The following is a 5,541-nucleotide window of genomic DNA, read 5'->3' as shown; positions in this document are numbered from 1 at the left end:
TGGATTAACTACCTGTGGGCTGTTTTTTTTCACAAAAGAGAAATAAATATCCTGTTTAAGCCACTATTAATGTATCTAGTAAGCATTAGTTTTTCTATTATATGAAGCTGAATGTAAAATGAATCGATATCATTAGCGTATTTATTTCAAATATCAGGTTCTCATTAGTATAAAATTGCTAAGATAAGGCAGCACGCTCTAAGGGGCACCTTATTTCACCCGCCCACCCTATGGCCAGAGTCATTATTGGAATAATTATTTGGAAGGTCACTGAGATGTTTCTCTTCTCTCTCTTCCTATCATCTGTCTTTTTTCTATGATAATTCATAGAATTTTTAAGGTTCTAAATTTCATAAAGATCACATTGAAATGATAAATTTAAAATGGCTGAACCTATCCTCAGCTAAAAGAATTACGTTCAGTCAACGATTCCTACTAAGCTGAAGTCGGTCAACTACAGACAAGGTATGGTGGGGTACCAGTTCCTCCTTGCTGTGAATTGGAGCAAATGCTGGCTTAGAGAAGGTCTTCTCTCATTTTTTCCCCCATGTTTCATGTGCTTCCCACAGTCCTCCTGCCATCGAGGTCTACACTGCCATCGAGGTCTACACTGCCATTGAGGTTACACTGCCATTGACGTTACACTGCCGTTGTGGTCTACACTGTCATCGAGGTTACACTGCCATTGAGGTCTACACTGTGGTACTCATTTCCCTGCTCTAGATCTCTTACTTTGACTTACACCAGACCTCAGTCTCTGCCCATATAATTGCTCAAGTCTAGAACCCCAATCTTCTTCTCTAAGTGGGTTTCCTTTCTTCCCAGATGCTCTACTCCCCAGAAAGGGAAGGCGAGGCCACACAGAGCCTATCTATGCCTTCCTGCCCCCGAGGCTCTACAGTGACCCTGCTCAGTGTCCCTAGCCCCATCTGTGCTGTAACCCCAGCCTGGCCTGAGTAGAAAGGCCAGGGAGACACAAAGCCAAGAGAATTTCCCCAGCCACTCTGGTCCCCATGAGCCAGTCCCAGCACTTGGAATGCTGAGGTTAGAGCATGGGAAATTGCCAACTTTCAGCCACTGTGGGTCCATCAAGCTGGTGATTTCATGTGGTTCAACTTAGTCCTAGAGCTCTCACTGTGTGTGGCTCTCCTATCCAGGGAAAACCAAACCATCTCAGGCAAGCCTGACAGAGCAGCTGCCTTTAAAAGATTCTGAATTGAGTGTGGTATGGGGGCAGGCCTGATAAGTGTGTCCTTAGATGCCTTCAAGAGCTCTGGGCAGTGTTTGAGGGATCCAACTGAACTCAGTTACACCAAGCTCTCCCCCACTGTGGCAGGACTTCTGGTCATGGGGTCCCCTCCCTGCAGGGCCCTTCCATCATCCCAGATCCTCACGCAATGGAGTCTCTCTCATCCTCACAAGCTCAGCTCATGTGTTCCACTTAATCATCACTGCATCTCTGGCACCGAGCCTGGACCATAAGAGATGGGTCATTTGAAGAGCTATATGTCATAGCTCTTTTCATGGTCACTTGTTTTCTTCGGGCCTCCTGACATCCAAGAAATGTATTGTCATTTATAAGCTTGAAAGCGAGTTTAAGCAATAAAATAAAGTTTGTTAGATGGCTGGGCATGGTGCATCATGCCTGTAATCCCAGCACTTTGGGTGGCCAAGACCGGAAGATCACTTGAGCCCAGGAATTTGAGAGCAGCCTGGGCAACATAGCAAGACCCCATCTCCAAAAAAATAAAAAAATAAATAAAAAAACAAAGTTTGTTAGATATGCATATCCATATCTTCTCTCTATAAAATTATAATAGAGTTACTATAAATAATTTTAAGGACTATTACATAAATTAATACATTGTCACTTATAACATTGTAGTTTACATCTCTACAAGACAGAGATTTAAAGAAAACGACCATAATGCCATTCTTATACTCACACAAGAATTTCTTAATATTCTCAAATGGTGCTTAGACTTCCTCAATTGTGTGTGTTGTTTGAAGCAGGATCCAAATAAGGTCCATAAATAGTGATTGACTAGTATGTGTCAGTTCTCTTTTAATCTATAGATTTCCCAGTTTCTTTCTTTTTTCTTGTAAATCTTGTTGAACACACTGGGTCATTTGCTTTTACAGTTTCCTGTAATCTGGATTTTACTAATTGAATCTCCGTGGTGTTGTTTATCATGTTCCTCTGTTTCCTGTATTTCTTGTACATTTGTCAAGAATACATCATCGGTGGTGGCATCTCCTTCCACCCAGTGTTATATAATGTCTGGTTTTCTCTCTTTTTGTGATATCATCATCTGTTGATCTCCGCCTAACTCCATTAATTCTTTAGGGATTGTAAATGTTGTCATTTTTATTCTATCATTCCTACATCATTGATTAGTTAGAATATATCCACAACAGGAAACACCTCTTTATTCACCAATTTTTACCATGCCTAGCATCATACAAATGTGACTGATGAATTTAATTAAAGCATCATTATTCATTTATGGAATCAAACAAATTTGATATGTTTCAATTCATCCATTACAGTTTTATCCTAATTTGGAATCAAATTGTCTGACCCCAGGAATAAGAACTATTGAGTTGCTCCTGAATCTGTTTGAAACACCCTTGGTAGTCATTTAATTTCTTTGCTTCCTGGTGTGACCAATTATTTAAGGGATTTGGTTCTTTTTAGTGGGAAATGGTATCTAGATCCACCATTGGGGAATGAGGAATACTAATTACTACTGGACTGGTTGTTTCTAGGACTTTGCAGGGTACAAAATTGGGGCATTTTAAGTGTTTTCTTTTAAGTATAAATTAAGTCATACACTTATGCTGGTATTTCCATTTCAAAATCAGGACTACAGTTTTACACAATCTCATCAATTTTCTTTTTCTCACATGACAAAAATCTGGATCTCAATGACACCAACACCATTTCTCACTTGCTTTATCCACACTGCTCACACAATAGCCTCAGAAAAACAAAATCACCACTACCAACACCAAAGTGACTGGTAATCATATCAGATTTTTTTTTAAAGTTCTTTCTGTCCTTTGGGATATATAATGAAATCACTATGACATAAAAGTTGCTTTGCAGTTTGGAGATTTCTGAAGGAACTTAAAACCAAGCTTCCATTTGACCCGGCAATCCCATTAGTGGGAATATACCCAAAATAAAAGAAATCATTCTAGCAAAAAGACACCCACATTTGTATGTTCATCACAGCACTTTTACAACAGCAAAGAATCAATAATGTGCCCTTCAACGTAAGTGCCCAGCAATGGTGGGTTGGATAAAGAAAATGTGGTACGTATACACCATGGAATACTATGTAGCCATGAAAAAGACTGAAATCATGTTCTTTACAGCAACATGGATACAGCTGGAGGTCATTATCCTGAGCAAATTAACGCAGGAACAGAAAACCAAATATTGCATGTTCTCACTTAGAAGTGGGAGCTAAACATTGCATACTCACGGACATAAAGATGGGAACAATAGATACCGGAGACTGCTAGAGAGGGGGAAGAGGGAAGGGACAAGGGCTGAAAAACTACTTATTGGGTACTATGCTCACTATCTGGCTGATGGGATCATTTATAACCCAAACCTCAGTGTTACACGATGTACCTGGGTAACAAGCCTGCATGTGAACCCCGAAATCTAAAATAAAAGTTGAAATCATAATAAAATAAACTAAAAGTTGCTTTAAATAGTTCCTCCCTGTATGTTTATGACATCAACTAGATGTATATTTAAGTTTATTTTTTAATATTTAGGAGGTGCTTAAGTTAACTTAAAATTTATGCAACATGTTTATATCATTCTAAATCTCTAAAACAAGATATAGCCAAAGCTCATAGCTTCTATCATTATCTCATTCACTTTGTTGCATCATTTTTCTTGTAGGTACCAGTTAGCCATTCTGTGTGTGTGTTTAGTGATCTTTGCTCTATTTTAAAAACATAAATAAATGTGTGTATATATTCAGATCTTCCCTTTTCTAGAAAACAGCATACACTTTCTCACTTCACTTTTGCGTATAATAATATATCCTGAAAATCACTCTATGGTTTTATATAGAAGAGTTACTCATTTCTTTATAGAGCTACGAGATATTCTTTCATGTGGCTGGACCACAATTTATTTACCCAGACACCAATGGATAGACATTTGGGTTATTTCAGGTTGCTTTTCTTTTGCTATGATAAATAATGCTGCAAGGAGTAGCCTTAGGAATAAGTGTTTTTGTATTTTTGGCAATCCATCTTAGGGGTGGGTCTCCAGAAGAGGACTAAAGAGTAAATGTGTATATGATTTTGCTATACATGTTGTCAAATTCCCTTTCATAGAAGCTGTACCTTCTTGCATTTCCACCAGCAATCTCTGCAAGTGCCTCACTCTTCACAGTTGCTCCAATAGAATTCATTGCCAAACTGTGAGCTTTTTGTCCCTCTGCAGAGAGAAATGGCATTTTCATGTCGCTTTAATTGGCATTTCTCTTACTATTAGTGAGACCAGCATCTTTCTCAGGGTTCAGCTCTGTTTTCAGATAAATGCATTTTAAAACATCTCATAAGCTATGCATTATTATTTGGCCTTAATTTATGGGTGATATTTTGTGATACTGATTAAGTGCATTTGAGCTGGCTATCCAGCAGATCTTTGTAAGCACGGATCACCAAATCTGTCTGAAGTTTCTGAAATCTCTTCTACTTTAGAATAGTACACTTGAGAAGTAGTATTATCAGGACTGAGGTTTAAACTCTTTGGCATATCTGGGGTATGTGATTGGAAATGTGTCTGAATTGGAATGTCACCTTAATGAACACATGTATAGAGCTTCACTATATATTCTAATGAGAATTCTGTACCAACACAAACCAGGTACCTCTTCATCAAGAACTTAACCCAATTAGACTAGCGAACAATACAGTCAGGATGGCTAAAGGTGACCCCAAGAAACCAAAGGCTTATGCCTTCTTTGTGCAGACGTGCAGAGAAGAACATAAGAAGAAAAACCCAGAGGTCCCTGTCCATTTTGCAGAATTTTCCAAGAAGTGCTCTGAGAGGTGGAAGACGATGCCCAGGAAAGAGAAATCTAAATTTGATGAAATGGCAAAGGCAGATAAAGTGCGCTATGATCGGGAAATGCAGGATTACAGACCAGCTAAGGGAGGCAAGAAGAAGAAGCATCCTAATGCTCCCAAAAGACCACCGTCTGGACTCTTCCTATTCTATTCAGAATTCAGTCCCAAGATCAAATCCACAAACCCCGGCATCTCTATTGGAGACGTGGCCAAAAACCTGGGTGAGATGTGGAATAATTTAAATGACAGTGAAAAGCAGCCTTACAACCCTAAGGCAGCAAAGCTGAAGGAGAATTATGAGAAGGATGTTGCTGACTATAAGTCAAAAGGAAAGTTTGATGGTGCAAAGGGTCCTGCTAAAGTTGCCCGGAAAAGGTGGAAGAGGAAGATGAAGAAGAGGAGGAGGAAGAAGAAGAGGAGGAGGAGGAGGATGAATAA

The 5,541-nt window shown here is 39.2% G+C and overlaps 1 pseudogene; it reads left to right on the top strand.

The window, feature by feature from the left end:
* Positions 1–4,954: 4,954 nt before the first annotated feature.
* On the top strand, positions 4,955–5,541 carry LOC108531199 (high mobility group protein B3 pseudogene; annotated as a pseudogene).

The sequence above is a fragment of the Rhinopithecus bieti genome, unplaced genomic scaffold (assembly GCF_001698545.2).
Source record: "Rhinopithecus bieti isolate Rb0 unplaced genomic scaffold, ASM169854v2 scaffold_1012, whole genome shotgun sequence".
Classification (NCBI taxonomy): domain Eukaryota; kingdom Metazoa; phylum Chordata; class Mammalia; order Primates; family Cercopithecidae; genus Rhinopithecus; species Rhinopithecus bieti.
Note: the sequence above shows the minus strand (reverse complement) of the source record. Positions and strands in the feature narration are given on the sequence as shown.